Raw genomic sequence first — 15,022 nt, 5'->3', positions numbered from 1 at the left:
TAAATCTAGCACACACACAAAAAGAAAAAAACATTTATCCATGCAGAAAGAGAAAGTACTGGCTATATCAGATTCAAGATTAGCCTTTATTTGAAAGAGGATCTCACAGCAAATGTGATAAATTACATACTCAAACATACATGCTGCAGTATTTGGCTTCCAGTTCTGAGAACAGTAAATAAATTCTATAGCAAAATATACCATTTTACTGTACAAGAATGTGTCTACAGTGAGCTGTTCGTCACAGTTATATCTACCTCTGGTTATACAACTCTGAAGTACAGCAGAAATGTCTGATTACATTACCCTTATCTCCATCTTGCCACCAAACTCATTTTCGAGGCACTCCAGTAACAGCCTGGTAACAACCCTGTCTATCCACCCTTCCAATCAGCTGTTCCTATTCAAACATTAATCTGTGGCTGGAATACAAGAAGTAAGAGTCTTGACAACTGTCATCCCTTCTGGACACCAACCAGCACAGAGTGCTACTAACCAGCAGTTCTACTTTCTCCCTTCCAGACAGGAAAAGATTTGATGCCACTGATCTGAGGAGCTTCATCTCACCCACCATGTGAATGAGCAAGGATACCACTTAAGCAAGAGAACCACAGTGAGCTACAAGATCTCAAACTCTTAAGGAAAAAGACATCAAATGCAATAAACATTTATAAAGCTATTATATGGCACTTGCTCTGTAGCTTATTAATTGCTCGCTCACCAAGGACAAATAGTTGAACTCTTACAATGAGAAGAGCTACTATAACAAACAATTGTTACTATTCAGATCTGTTCTCTTCTTTTAGCTCAAAATAACTACTTACTCCAAATTTCCAAATAACTGTCACAGTCATTTCCCTGGTCTGGAGATTATGAAGGAAATATGAACTGATAGCACAGGATCACAGAACAGCCCAGGTTGGAAGGGACCTGGAACACCCCCACATGAGACACTGTGTGGGAATGAAGCCTAGATGAGATTATCCAGCACCCTCACCGCTTGCGTCCTGAAAACACCCAGTGATGGGTGGGGGGCACCCTGTTAAGCTTTTGGTCTCATGTAGCCCTCTCGCTCTCCTTTACAGAGAGCGTACAATTTTCAAGTTTTCTGCAAACATAAAGCCTTAATGACCATAAAACAGTCAGAATATGCACTGATCTCCAGAGCAAGAGCAAACACTCGAAAGCGGAACACAAGAAAGAACCACCTCATGCTACATTTTCAGCAAAAAATTTATAATCCCTTACTTTTGCCATTTAAAAGACCCTGATGTCTCCAAACATAAGAGAAGCCCACTGCCTGTACGCCGTTTCATTTATTTTCATTAGACACAAAGCTTCAAGGACATAGGCCTGCTTACAGCTGCAACTCTCAGCAGCAGAAAAACCACAAGGAATTCACAGATGCGATTAACTTTTTCCAATTAAAAACATTATCTCAGAAATATCAGCATATAAATTATGGGCTGAAGTGCTCAGAAATGAACATACCTTGGTTTGTCCACCTGACAACTCAAACTGTTGTCAGCCTGGTCTAAACAAAGGGTTGCTTTAATTAGTGAAATATTACTAACCGACAGGGCAAATTCCAAAAATACTTGACTACAATTAGATATCTCCCCCGTAACGTGGTGGAAAGCACAACAACGATAGCAGAGCTGCAAGACACCAGGCTGCAGTGTGTGAGAAGCTGCTCAAACATAACAGCAGTGGGCAAAGAAATAAGGGAAAGAAGCTGCTTACCTGTGGAAGGCCGCAGGCAGGCAGGGATCTCCAGCACGAAATGCCCTCGCCTGCACTGCCAACGTGATAGCAGGTCTGGGAGGGGGTGGATCCTGGCTCCACCCCTTGCAGTCACTCAGGCACATCACACACCTGAGCCCGCTGGGTTGGCCCTGCCTTCCCACCAGGTGCCCAAGCACTGTTTCAGCTTTGACACAGCATTTCCACTACATCCCCTCTCCCCAGCATTGTAACAGCTTTTAAATAGCAGTTAACCCCTACAGGGCTACGTGGGCATGCTCTAAGCATACCCATTTACCTCTTGTTCACCAAGCAACAGTTAAGTAAACCGTATTTCCCAAAGCATCTGAGAAAGCTTCCCGATGGAAAGCTGCCTTTATAATACATCTCAGTCCCAGTGTTTCAGATCTCACTCTGACTGGAGTTCCTCTGGTTTAGTTCTGCACCCAGTGTAGCATGGGGAGGCCATGGCAGAGGGTGGGGGGAGGAGACAGGCAAATGAAAGCAAACAGAACAACTGTTCCAATCAGTTTTTATTTCAGGCAAAGTTCAACTCACAGGTTATTACTATACTGCACCGTCTGCAGTTTCTACCTTCCTCTAGCTCTGACTGATTTTTCATCTTTTCACTTTCTAGAAACTTTTCAGTCCAAGGTGATCAAAGAAACTGAACAACAGGAAGTCTGACAGCAAATTAGCAGGCCAACCTTTACTCATTACTCATATGGTGCACAGCCATGTTGTATTTATGCACGATAGATACTTGAACTGTGGAGACCAAGATCACTTCTGTCTAATTCACTGCTAGTAGAACAGGTAATGAAACAGCAATGCTAGAGCAGATACTCTTAAACAAGGCAATGCTGTCGCCGTGCAAACAAAGAAAGGACAGAGACTTGTGGTTTTTCTTGAAAAAAAGACTGAAAACCTTCGAGGCTACACCAAACAAACCAAACTTTGTGGTTCAGTAACCTGAACTACTGCACTCCAGACACTGAAGTGTAACAAACGAATCTCTTCCATGCAAAACACATACATATACACAAAATAAAAATCGTATAAGACCTGTGGAACAAATATAGATGCCCTTCTGTTCTTTCTATTCACATGTGCTGAGTATATATGACAATCAAATCCTAATCTTAGTTCATGGAGGTTTATATTTAGGGAATCTCTTACATAAACTAAGAACTCCCATATCCTTATTCAATAACAAACAGTTAAATACAGTAAGTGCTGATAAAGAGCAAGAGCAAAGTCTTAAATCTCATGCAAAATGTCAAGAAATCTCATATAGTTTGAAGGCATCTTAATGTAAATACAGATGCAAAAGCGTCTATTTCTTAAACAATCATAGATAAAGTGAAAGTTTTACAGCCATGCTTGCCACCTACATTTTTCTTACATTCTTGCCATCTTGTCTGGAACTCCAGCTCAGCAGACAGAAATGTCTTCCTGGAGGCAAGAATGAACAAACTCTCCCCAATTACAGAGCCACGTGTGGGCTATGAGCAATTTTCCAAATGTAAAAGGAAAGGAGAGAATTTGCTACATATATGAACAAGCTAAAACAAGTCAATCTGCAGACAGAATGGATCAAAGTGTCTGTTTGAGTCACCTTAAAATTAATCCCCTGCAAGAATGTCCTTCCTCCCCCCACAACAAGTCTTCCTTTAGACCCTCTTAGAGGGAAAAGTCAAGCTCAAAGAACAAGCATCCATAGATGAATACCATGTTCCACAGAATATATCCATCCTATTTTCTCCTAAAAAGATTACAGTCTTCCCCCTCTCCCTTCCACTCTTAGGCATACCATCTAGATAGCCACAATACAATTTTATTCCCATGGTCCACCACACACAATATTGTGTTTTATCAAAGAAGTTCACAGAAAGAGGCTTCACTGCAGGTTCAGCTTAGGAACGGCATCTGTATTACACAGATAGAAACGTCGTCTTAAAAATAATGCATCAAATCAGATGCTCCGAAGTGAGATTGCTTGGAAGCGGAAAAAGTGAATGTGAGAAGTCAAAAAATATTAGGAGAAGGAAATAAAATCATTGTGACTGGTAGTTTCCAGGATATCATTAGCATTTGTGCTGCAACCGACTGAGTGTATTTTAAACAATACCTTAGGTGTCAAAATCACATCACTTATGCCAAAATCTTCTACACCTTTCTCTTAAGCAAGCTGAAAACTTAAACTATCCTCATTTGGGGGATACCTAAACAGAGATCCTTGCTCTGCTGAACTGTGGATGAGAAAGTCACATTCTTCTCTGAAAGCCTTAAGAAGCTCAACGTTTGTGTAAGTTGCCCAATTCCTTTATTTTAGATGCATTAGAATTCCCTCTTTTTTTTAAAAAAAAAAAAAAGCAAAAAACAAAAAAAAACCCTTTACAGTGTAGGCGATAGAGCGCTGAGACAGACTGCTCAGGGAAGTTTTGGAGTCTCCACCCTCGGAGATATCAAAAGCTGTCTGGACATGGTCCTGGGCAACTTGCCCTGTGTGGTTCTGCTTGAGCAGGAGATCAGACCTGGTGGTCTCCAGAGGTCCCTTCTCACCTCAACCTTTCTGTGATTCTGAGAAACAGAAAACCTAATAGCCGATGAGACCAGAGGGCTGAAGCACCTGCCCTAAGGAAGGACCAATAGAACTGGGACTCTTCAGCCTGGAGAAGACCTCCTAACAGCCCTCCAGCACCTGAAGGGGGCCTACAAGAAAGCTGGGGAGGAACTTTTTGTAGGGGCATGTAGCAACAGGATGAGGGGAAATGGTTTTAAATTGGAAGAGGGCAGATTCATACTAGATATTAAGAAGAAATTCTTTACTGTGAAGGTGGTGAGACACTGGGACAGGCTCCCCAGTGAGGCTGTGGATGGTCCCTTCCTGGAAGGGCTCAAGGCCAGGCTGGATAGGGCTGTGAGCAACCTGGTCTAGAGGGAGGTGTCCCTGCCTGTAGCAGGGGGGTTGGCAATAGTCTTAAAGGTCCCTTCCAACCCAAACCAGGCTGTGATTCTGTGATTCTAATACCACCAATTCTTACACTGGAGTACTGGCTAGATAAAGGAAGCAACACTACTAGAAGCTTGTAAGCAAAATCTACCCAGCCCTGCTTAACTGAAGAGCATGTAATTTGGCAAACTGTCATTTAGCAAATGATGTGGCTTCACCCAGAAGCAATATCAGCTGCACCAACAACTCATGAAACAACGCAAGTTGTGCCAGGCAACACTAACAGTGACTGGGAAAAGGCACTTCAATCACAAATTCCACCTGTCAGATCCATCCATGAGCTTCGAATGTCCCTCATTTCATTACCATTCATAAATTTGACACTTACTCCTTTGCAGAGAGACCATACAAAAATTTAAATGAAAGGGAAAGAAACAATTTTAGCAACTATTCTTCTATTTTAAAGAAGCATCCTGGTCAGTAACTCTAAAGAATCCTTTTCATTCAGGCCAGAAATAAAGAAAAGGCATAAAGAATACGATTCTCCTTATACTGTGAAACCAAACAAAAGGAGAAAACTCCATAGAAAGTTCTGATTCCATTCAAGACCATCTTAATCACTCCCTTTGGTAAATTGTCCAGGCATAACTGAGTTATTTTATCTAGGTCACTGACGAGCAACCAACAAACGAACTGACTTATACACACTCAGAATCTCAATTACTCACAAATAACTTCAAAATTATAAACAGAGTTAACCATACACAACTAAATAGAATGAGTGGTGAAACTTCCAACTGTTGTCAAGAGCTGTATTTCATTTACTTGCACTAAGATGACAAGTTTCTCAGAGGCAGCAGATGGACTTTAACATACAAGTAACATGCTCATTACAGTTAGGGAAGGCAGAAAAAAAACAACTCTGTGGCAACAAAAATTATAAAATGCAGAACCACAGGATGTGTGAATATAAAATGATTTATGGAACTGGCATACAAAAATAAAAGTTTCCCCAATAAAGAAGGAAGCAGAAGCACTGAGTTAACCGAAGCAATAACATAGAATTTCTGGATGTTGGAAATATGAAGAGTTCCTGACCTCACTACAGACTTCTGGCTTAATACAAACAAATGGCTCACTTTTTTTTTTCCCACGCAGCTGCGCAGCAACTCTGAAATGCAGATACCTTTTTTTTTTTTTGCAAGATGGGGACAACACAAAGCTAAGTAACTTTCAGAGGTAACATAGACTGTCCAGATACCAAAGAAATACATAATGTGACAAACAAGAAGTTTCACATATTAGTGCATTAAAATGCTTTAAACAGAGCCATCATCCAGTTTCACTACATTCATAAAAGAAAGTTAGCAATTACTGAAGATGTATTTGGGACTTGTTTGTGAAGTCACACCGTTATTATTGGGTGTTGTTTTTTTCTGTAACACTGCCATGTATATAAAAAAAAAAGTTATGGTTTTGTTTTTTTGTTTTTGCCCCCCCTTCCAGTGATCTGCTATACTTCTCTTTTCCCACTAGAAAGTTTCAGTTATTTTGCTGGAAACAAATTCATATACATTTTTCATTAATGAATACCTCATTGCCACGGCATGAATAACCAACAGAATATGTAAATTCCTTAGGTTTATCCAGTTGCAAATAACGGAGTACAAAAAGCATGGTGAAATACTTCACCATCTGATAAATATCAGACAGCCAATTAACACACTACACTTAAGAGCATCTTGCTGAAGTCAGACTCCATGCCTGTATGCATGAAGTTCCTCTGTCACTGCCACACACATCAAGTTTATTTGGTAAGTGACACTGTCCCCAGTCATTAGAATCATCATAGAATCATAGAATAGCCTGGGTTGCAAAAGCCCACAGTGCTCATCCAGTTCCAACCCCATGCTGTGTGCAGGTCACCAACCAGCAGCCCAGGCTGCCCAGAGCCACATCCAGCTTGGCCTTGAATGCCTGCAGGGATGGACGGGGCATCTACAACCTCCTTGGGCAACTTGTTCCAGTGCCTCTCCACCCTCTGGGTGAAAAACTTCCTTCTAATATCCAACCTAAACCTCCCCGGCTCACTTTAAAACCATTCCCCCTTGTCCTATCACTATCCACCCTTACACACAGAAATTCCCCATCCTGTGTATATGCTCCCTTCAAGGCTACAATGAAGAGAAGGCCCAGAGCCTTTCATAGGGAGGTGCTCCAGAGAGATGTGCTACTCTGCCCTCTCTGAACAGCACCTGAGATGTTGGACATGTGCAGGCACCACCATTTGTAGCAAAAAACAGGGCTGTAAGAAATGGAGGGGTGCACTGCTGCACATCTCCACCACAACACAGCGTTTTGTGACCAGGTGACAGAAGCTGCAAACAACTTCTCTCATCAGCACACACACTTACCGAGCCTCCCTAAATCCCATTAGTGGTCATTAACGTGGAAAGCACCTGTTGTCATTACTAAAAGCACGGTGCCAGGAAGGCCTTTCAAAGTCCCCCAGCCCATTTTCTATTTTGCTGCCTGCACGTAAGCTGTAATTCACACGTATCCATCTTACTCTTCCATTACAGGGCGCTCCACCGTTAATTCTGCTCTCACCCCACACCTACTCCACGGATTTCATCCTTGCCGTAACCTACGCAGCCCCTCCACGCCCACCAGCACCCCTCCGGCCCGTTTCCATGCTCCCAACCTCGCAGTTCGGTGCCGCTCAGCACCCTGCAGCCCCCAGCGCCGCTAGCACACCGCCGCACCGCGAGCACCGGGCCCTGCCCCGCCCCGCCCCAACCCTGCGCGAGGCGCCGAGCCCCGCGCTCGCTAAGTGCCTTTGTTCCGTCACCGATCTGTCATGCCAGAAGGCCGCAGATCAGCTGCATCGCGCTGAAGTCACAGCACGTCAGCGTGAAAGATTACGCTTTTTCTCTCAGCAACTGCACAGGAATCCAAGCAGTTCTGAAAACAGGAATTCAGAAAGACTTACACTCGAACTCCCTGATCTACCAGTGCACACAGTAAATTCCTTGGCCCTGGTAAATGAGCAACACCAACGCCAAATTCTGTGTCATTAGGAAATCATCAACAGAGCCAGCTCACCATCCGTCCTGAGCTGTCAGGACTGTTAACGACTCCTACGAAAACCCCGCTTTGCTTTGCACGTTCATTTCTCTCACCGCTTCAAGTGGAACCGAGGGAAAAACTGCCTGCTTCAACAGTCCTGCTATTTTTACAACTTTCTCCCTCCTTTTCTTCACGAGTCTTCTGAGCACTTACTCAGTAGGGAACAAATCCAAGCAAGTGTAGCAGCACTCACAAGGATAAGCCAAAGCAAACAGAACAACTCAAAAACGTGAGTACAGGTAATGTTTTCTCCACAAGCAAAGAGCAAGAGAAGCATCCATCACCTTGGAAGACCTGAAGAAAGACTTCTTCCAGGCTCTCCAGGAAATGAACAAAATTTGCAATAGTCAGAACGGAAGCTGAATGCACAGAAACGTGATTTGAAGCTCAGAAGTACTAACAGGCTTAGTGTTTGTAAACAGAAGCCTCTATTTCTCACTGGCAAGGCTCTGACTTGAGAGATAAGGCTCAGTTCTCAGCCCTTCCAAAATTCTAGGCTTAAAAGGCACTGCAGTTTCTGTCACTTCAGGTCCGGCCCTGTTAACAGAACCGCCCAGCCTCTTAAGCAGAGCAGAGAAACAACATACTTCACGGGGCTCGTCCAGGCAGCCTTTTCCCTTCTTTCATAGGAGAAGGGCTTACCATCCTGCTTTAAGCACAAAATGCACAACTCCATATGGTTCTGTAATAATAGGAATCTCCATGCAGGTTACACCTGAAACCCTGATGTTGCTCTGCAGAAGGCAGGAACTCTTACTGCCCCCAAAAAGACACAAAGCAAATCCCAGAACTAAATACCAAGCTCTGTCACTGCCTATAAATTTAAATTGTAAGCTATGTTACCAACAACAACACCTGAATGGGTGAATGACACAAACTGCAACAGCAGTCTGCTCTGCTTGAATTGCAGACCTCTGTGCCCCAAACATTACTCACCACATTCTTTAAAAGCGAAACAAAGCTCAATCAAAATACACTAAATTGAAGAAAAGCCATTACTCGCATTTCACACCAGCTCAGCTTTACCAAGACCTCTGATAAATAGAACACTTAAAACCCACATAAAATCTTACTCCTCCAGGGAACAGTTTCACTATAACCACTCTCTCTAAGCTCTTTACAGAGAGAGTGGTGAGGTGCTGGAACAGCTGCCCAGAGAGGCTGTGGATGCCCATCCATCCCTGGAGGTGTTCAAGGCCAGGTTGGATGGGGCCCTGGACAGCCTGGGCTGGTACTAAATGGGGAGGTTGGGGTCTGCTGTGGCAGGGGGTTGGAGATTCATGATCCTTGAGGTCCCTTCCAACCCGAGCCATTCTGTGATATAAGCACACGTATAAGGTACTGACCAGCTCCACTGGTTGATTACACAGCACTAATTTATTGAACTAGGAATGGCAAGACACTTTCCCCTCCCCAGATGAGCAAAATGCATTGAAAAGCAACTCTCAAGAAGGCTTCTGATTACTTACCAGTTAATTCTGGCAAGGTAGCTCCTTTATCACACAACTGTTGCCGGTTTTCAAACTATTATCTTAAACTAGGCTATGAATCAATGTTTCACTCTTCATTTTCTCCAAAACTGCTGTTCTGTACTTGCAGATTCCATATGTCACAGTTGTCATATTTTCCCAATTAGTTTCCAAATTTTCCTTCTCTGTGAAAAGCATTCTATGTGCTGCAGGCCACAGAGTTGGGGTACCTCATAAACTACCCTTTACCTGTCAGGAAGGGTGAACTTACTGACACTAAGTATTTCCCTAATATACAAAAAGAATGTTGATTATCTCCCCAGGAAAGAATGAACATCTGCATTTCAAAATAAAGCAGAAAGCTTAACCACAGGAACAGTTGAAATGTTACAACTGCATAGAAATAAAAGGTCAAAATGGTATTTTTCTTCAAAGCACCTTTGCACAGCAAAGAAAGGTATTTGCAAAAAAGAAGATACTACTAAAGACAAAAAGATTTTGGCATGCTACTCTTGCACCTCATGCAGAATGCAGTTCTACTCAGTTTCTAGCATAAATCCCTCTAGAGAACTAGAAGTCTTATGATTTATTTCATCAGCTCTAAAAACAAAACCATTTTGCTACAGGAAAGTCACTGTTTGGAGAAAGCTCTGTGCTGAAAATGAAAATCACCACAAATGAGGCGTATCCCATGAAGCATCAAAACAGTAACAGTAATGCATTCGTTTTTTCAACAAGATTTTTAAGCCTCAAAGGAAAGAACTCCATGGAAGAAAATTAAAATTCCAACTAGAATTAAATATATATCTTCCTCTCTGCCATTATAAAGCATCTTGGAAAGCAGATGCAATTCAGTATGGATAGACAAACCTTCACATAAGTTTCAAGTCTACACATGTAAGTATTCTTTTCTATAGCTCCGGCAAAGGAGTGGCGGGACGGTTCCAAAATATTTCAAGTTACCACAGAATGTAAGAAAGAACACAGTAAAGGAATGCTGGTATCCATTAAAATATTACAGAACATGAACACTCCCCAAATAATGCAGAACAGCTGGATTAAAGCTGCAGCAAGGGCACTTCCAAGCATCTTTTGAAACAAAACATCTGCAGGATGACAAAAAGCACAGAACTTCTTTGAAAACCACTACAGAACTTTATTGTCAGCTCTGTCCAGAGATACGTAAAGACAGCATGTGTGACAATATTTACACACTAAGTTTACGTAGGGATGGAAGATGCATTTCTAAAGTGAATAGATGTATTGCTCATATTTGAAAAACCACAATTTGCCTTTCAAAAACCACAACCAAAGAGCAAGAGCAGCTAAAATAAACTATGAATTTTAGACGCTTATAATCTTAGTTAAAAAAACAACCAAAAGCAGTATCTCTATCCAGAGAGGAATATTAACAAATAGAATAATACCAATAGATTTCACACATCACAAATGAATCTAAGAACTTCTTAGTTAGAATACAGTCTCCTACTTAAAACCTACATCCTCTTCAGGGAACTTAGTCTCACATACCCGAATCTGTTGAAACTGTAAATGGAAATGCTAGATTTCCCAGAAGCTGCAGGAATAGGTCATGAGTTGTTTTTGTTTTTTTTAAATATCCTAAATCAAATCCATTTTAATGAAAAAAGCTCTTAACAATTAAAATTGATAATAGCAACAGACTGTGTTTCTAAATCAAAATCAGACTCCTCCTTCATTAAACTCTGGAAAGAACACTTTGCAACCAAAAATCAAGGCACCTAAAATTCAGAAAAAATAAAAATAATCAACTAATTTGGTGAAAATACAATATTATCAATCTGGAAAATAATCAAATTGTCTTCATTTCAGTTGGGACAATTAGTTTTTTCAGTGTGTCTGGTATGATGTTATGTTTTGGTTCTAGGAGAAAAACAATCTTGATAGCACTCCAACTGCTGCCAAACAATACTGTACAGACCTGAGACCGTTCACAGCAAAGGGCCCAAGGAGCTGGGAGGGAACAGAAGTAGCACAGCTGACTAAAGTGGCCAAAGGGACATTCCACATCATTCCACATCAAGCAGAAGTTCTGAAGGGGAGTGGGAGAGCACCTGGCTCTCTTCTGCTGCTGGGGGGCCAGCTGGGCATCAGTCAGGGGTCATGGTGAGCAACCAATGAGTTCGACTGTTTTGCCCCCCATTCTATCCCCCATCCCGCTGGGAAGAGGGGGAGTGAGCAAACAGCCCTGTGGTGCTGAGCCTCCTGCCAGGTTAAACCATAACACAAATGCATTTGGATTGCTAACACTGTAGCAGTCTGGAAAGGCTAAGATATTCAAGGTAAACAAACCCCGAACCAAATACTCAAGAAATCATTCTCCCAGGCGTACGAGCACACTATACCCACAAAGACACTCTTTGCTCTAACAGAAACTATTTTCAGGACGCTGACTGCTAGGGAGAGCAGCCCGTTATAGGATGCTTCACCTATTAACCATTAAAGTTTGAGCAAATGAAAGTTCATTTCAACTGAAAATAAAAACATATGTTTATAGGTTGAAGTCATTACCGCTTGCTTTTTCACTGTATCCAAAAGCATAGATCTTTCAGTGAACTGAGAAGAAAACCCAGATGCCCTCAGCTCTACTCTTCTTGTTTGTTTCTAGGAAGACAGATTGCTTGAAGATATCATCACCACCTCTATCTTTCAGAGAATCAATGCAGAACGATAGATTAAATCATTTATAAAAGCTGTTCTAGAAGGGCCTCCTGAAATGTAAACTTAATAGAATAATAATGTTCAGAGAGAAATCTTTCCCATTATCCAAAAATAAAGAAAACACAGATACATTCCCAAATGTATTCAACAACCTCTTGCTGCTATCCCCAAAGTTTGAAGTGTGTCACTTTAGCTTACAACTTCGTAGTTCCTTAACAGCATCTCTTCTGACTCCAAGGCCACCTAACTTCCCACTGGTCATTAGCACACGACAAATCAATTTATCACCTTATGCTTCCAGCAGTTCATTATCTCAGCTCTGGCAACCACACAGGTCTGTACCCTCAGGGTAATTAAACAGTAACATATGCAGGGACAGTAGGGAAGGAAGAAAAGGTGAACATCTAGTCCCTGTGAAGCTAAGCTAAGTTAATATTGTATTAGTGGCACTACAATGGGAGCTGCAGGCTATGGAAATTCTGCCTTAATACACCACGCACATAACTATAACCCTCCACTGAACTTACAAAGTCCTGAATGTGCAAGTCCAGTTCTATTTTTAAACTCCACACAATATTATCAACTGTAAAAGCATAGCTGCACAGTAAAATACATTAATAGAGCAGATTACCAAATCAAGTAGGTATAAAGTGAGTAGGGGATGTGGGTCTTACATCCATAAAGTGCTTCACCATTATCACCACAGACTCTCCCACATTGGCATAAAGATAGTTTAATTTATTCTATTGTCTTAACCCAATCTCCTTGCTTTCTCATTTAGCAAACACAGCTAAAATAAATACAATGAAGTATACTCCTGTCAGTGTGCTATGGATGTTCATGAAGCAGGGTAATACACTGCTCTACTCCCAGGCAGGAAATATCATCTTCCAGCCTGCTTTTCTGAAAGTCAGTTTTCATTCACATAGCAGGCCTAACTTTAGGAACACTGGCCTGCTAAAACTGACAATTCCAGGATACCTGCTTCCCCCCACCTTGTACTCCTCAGTAAAATAACTTGCTGCCAAACAGCTGCAGATACATGCATGAAAATCCCTACCCTCATGCAGGCCCATGGCATAAGAAACAATTAACCAATTTCCAAGGTCAGAATGACTTTCAGGAGAGGATACCGTCACCTGTACACCTCTTCCTTCCAGCCACAAAGGTACTGAAGTCAGGAGAAACAAACAAGCAGGGGAAAAAAAAAAAAAAAAAAAAAAAAAAAGCAGCAGCTCATTGTTCCCAGCCTCTTCTGTCACACATTTTCCTTCACAGTCAGAGTCTGCATCAAGAGATTTTCCAAGAAAAGGTTCTTTAGGGACAGCTCAGGTGCAGCTGATACACAAAGACTGCCATTCAGATTTGGTAACTTCCGCATGCTTCAGTCCTGTAACTGAGTCCTTTGAACATGAGACCCACATGTAGAGCAGATGACTTGGAGAGGTTCTTCCTTCCCTAGGATTTCTTCCACTGATGTCAGTCAGGCTTGGCCAGTCAACCCACCTTAGTGGGAAATACCACGCTTTGTTCCACAGTGCTATTTCACTCCAGCAATTCATTTTAATTCTGACACTGTCAACGTGAGGTAAATGACTACTTAATATCTGGACAAACACTCCATTGCAAACTTCCCAACTCTATTTAATGACCCAAAATAAGCAATCATTAGCCATGCAGTACTTCAGATTACACTTGATGGGTAAAAAAGCAGCCAAAAGCTGTACTTGTAGCAAACAGCTGCAGAACACACATGGCCTTTTTCACAACAGACAAATATGACAAACAGCAAGGTGCAAACTATCTCAAATAGTTTTTTTTTTTTGGCTTCCCTCACCCCCCTCCAAAGAAAGAATTAATGCTTTAAGTCTCTGAGAGGTTCTGCAAAGTTGATGCATAAGGCACATTCAGCATCCATTGCTATGACAAGAATTGCTCGCTCTCAGGAGATAGTCAGTGGGGAATCAGGATCAGCATACAAATGAGTAACAACTTCTTCATTTAAGTGACAGCCAGAAAAACTTTACTAGAAATTTAGGAATAAAGCAGGACAGGGGGCCCTACATTTCAATGTCTAGCCAACCTTTTATTTCCTGCAGTACGTTCAGGGACTTCTAAGTTGACTTTTCTTGCATTGCAAATGTTTCACTGTGTTTGTTTTTCCTTCATTATATCTTTTCTTCAATTTTAACACTGCTTGCTATTTTGGTTTCCATCTGCGGTTTGGAGACACACAAGTAATTATAATAATGATGTTTTACTCAAATAACCCTCATTGCTGCAAAACAAAGTACTTCTTCATCGCTTCTGTATCCAACTTCTCTTGAAACTGCCAAACTGGTAGAGAATGAAGAAAATCTTTATCTGCTTGTCAGACCCAAAGATAATTACTACATTCTTTCAGTCTACTGCACTATTCAGAATCTCAGATACTGCATTTTCTTCTAGCCATAAAACTTATAGTCAAAGAGAGATCATCTCCTAGTACATTTAAGGATGCGCTCATAGCCATCCTACAAGCTGCACTGCCACAGTCCCTATTTTTGTGCCCAGATATAAATATTTTCTGCATGATGAGGAAACAAGAGCAAGACAGAGAAGCTAATGCCCGCAGTAATTATACCCCTGAAATATCAAAGTTGTTAAGTAAAACAAAGTATGAACTGCAGACAGATATTTTGGATTAAGTCAAAAATTGGAAGAAAAAAAGAAAAAAACTGATTAAACCACTTGTAGCTGCTGCCTGCTCTAAAGAAATTGTTTCTTGTGGCATATGCATATATACTAAAAAACTTAATGTTCCGATTTAATGCATGGAAGCACTCCACAGTGCAGTACTAAGTCATTAGCACCTGTACCACCTCCCAATTAAATGACCGAGTAAGACTTCCAACAAACATTAGTTATTAGAAGTGATTAATTTAATTAGAATAAATCACAAGAAGTCTTCTGGCTACTTAAGATGAAAAGGCCACTATCTGCAGTCCTTCAGAGGCTCTATTTTACAACTTCAAAGTCATCAAGA

General features: G+C 41.5%; 1 protein-coding gene across 5 annotated transcripts in view; it reads right to left on the bottom strand.

Annotated features, from left to right (window-relative positions):
• The window catches only part of TNS3 (tensin 3), a 223,071-nt gene that overhangs the window by 169,638 nt on the left and 38,411 nt on the right, over positions 1–15,022 (bottom strand). Inside the window, exon 1 of one of the 5 annotated variants that reach the window (XM_085220002.1) lies at positions 1,744–1,854. The exons of the other annotated variants lie outside the window; for them this stretch is intronic. The gene's annotated coding sequence lies outside the window, so the exon portion shown is untranslated. Of the gene's footprint in view, positions 1–1,743; positions 1,855–15,022 lie in introns of those variants that run through there. 5 annotated transcript variants of the gene reach the window in all.

The sequence above is a fragment of the Meleagris gallopavo genome, chromosome 3 (genome assembly GCF_905368555.1).
Source record: "Meleagris gallopavo chromosome 3, MGAL_WU_HG_1.1, whole genome shotgun sequence".
NCBI classification, from domain to species: domain Eukaryota; kingdom Metazoa; phylum Chordata; class Aves; order Galliformes; family Phasianidae; genus Meleagris; species Meleagris gallopavo.
The sequence above is the reverse complement of the archived record's forward strand: the minus strand, read 5'-3'. Positions and strand labels throughout refer to the sequence as shown.